Below are 1725 nucleotides of genomic sequence, written 5' to 3' on the forward strand. Positions count from 1 at the left end.
TTCCTCACACCAGGTTGCAAAAACATTCATACAGTCAAAATAACTATTGTCATAATTTGATAGTTCTTGCAAATGCAGAATAATCAGGATATTTTACAATAATTATGAGTGGTATCAGTGCTGATACAGCTATTTGTGCATAAAATAAAGAAGGCAGGTGATAAGACAGTGCCTTGATGGGAGCCAGTGGAAGTACACTTTGCAGTGGAGAGGACTTGATGAAATCGGACAGAGATCAATTCACAAGGAAGCTGGTGAAGTACAGAACGATTTGAGGGTAAACACTGTAAGAAAAGATTTTTGGACATCAGATAATGGTAGATGGTATTGAATGCGGAGGAGAAATCAACGAACAGAAAGAACAAATGAATCTGGCTTTTCTAAATGCACATTTGTATTGTGGATTCTTCTTCTTCTTCTCCTCTCTTCCTCCTCCTCCTCCCCCTTCTTCTTCTATCATTATTAGTATTAGTATTGTTTTTGTTGTTGTCGTCGTCGTCTTCTCCTTCGAATAAAATTGCACGCGGGGGGGAGGGTGGCGTTGTAGTGTAGCGACGCGCTCTCCCTGGGGAGAGCAGCCCGAACTTCACTCAGAGAAATCTGTTGTGACAAAAAGAAATACAAGCACAAATGATTGGTGATACTAACATCAGAGGGATGGCCAACACACAAGCGTGTTCTACATTGTGTATGAATGTGGAAAATTCCTTGTGACCCCCCGGAACACTTGTTGACAAAGACACAGTCTGTTCTGTTCTGTTCTATTCTATTCTGCCAACGGCCATACCACGTTGAAATCACCGGTTCTCGTCCGATCACCGAAGTTAAGCAACGTCGGGCCCGGTTAGTACTTGGATGGGTGACCGCCTGGGAACACCGGGTGCTGTTGGCATTCCTTTTTTTTCTTTTTTTTTTTTTAATTTTTTTTTTTTTCTTTTATTACATTTCATATTATTTCTTGATCTAATTGCTTACTTATTTTCATTCTATCTTATGTTTAGATTTATTTGCTTATTCATTCTAATTTATTATTCCATTGATTTGATAACTTATCTATTTATTTGCTCCCCTCCCCCAACCCCCACCCCCAACCCCCTTCTCAAGGCATGAGGCGATGGCTTACGGCGCTGGTCAGGCAACTGCTTAGCAGAATGACGTGGTGTAGCGTATATGGATTTGCCCGAACGCTGTGACGCCTCCTTAGGTAACTGAACTGAACTGAACTGAACTGAACTCTTCTGTTCTTGTTCTAAATCGTACAGTCCACCGCCACGCGAAACAAGTTAATCATCATTTTGATGGTCAGACATATGCTTAGCAGATGTGGTGTAGCGTATATGGATTTGCCCGAACGCTGTTACGCCTCTTTGGGTAACTGAACCGAACTGAAACTAAACCGAACCGAACAGTTTGTCATCATTTTGATGGGGCTCATAAACTTCCCTTGTACTCTTCTCCACAAAGCCTGCTGGGTTGTTTTGTTCACACAACAAAAGTCTGTCTGTTTCAGTGTTTGCATGTCATCATTTCCCCTTTGTTCTCGCCGGCAATCACCATAGCGGGTTTTGTCTCCCCCCCCCCCATTGACAGGAATGTGCAGCCGTAATAAACGAACGTGTTGTGTTTACGGTGAGTAGTATTTTCACTAGGAGCACAAAGGATAAGTTTCATGTGGGAATGAGCTGTTTCCCATACACATTGTTGTGGATGACATCGTTGTTTTCA

General features: G+C 42.2%; 1 non-coding gene across 1 annotated transcript; it reads left to right on the forward strand.

The window, feature by feature from the left end:
• The first annotated feature begins 773 nt into the window (after window positions 1-773).
• On the forward strand, window positions 774-892 carry LOC143289357 (5S ribosomal RNA). Its single transcript, XR_013056239.1, has one exon. It is a non-coding gene; the product is annotated as a 5S ribosomal RNA (ribosomal RNA).
• The last annotated feature ends 833 nt before the right edge of the window (window positions 893-1725 follow it).

Source organism: Babylonia areolata, chromosome 13, assembly GCF_041734735.1.
Source record: "Babylonia areolata isolate BAREFJ2019XMU chromosome 13, ASM4173473v1, whole genome shotgun sequence".
Lineage (NCBI taxonomy): Eukaryota > Metazoa > Mollusca > Gastropoda > Neogastropoda > Buccinidae > Babylonia > Babylonia areolata.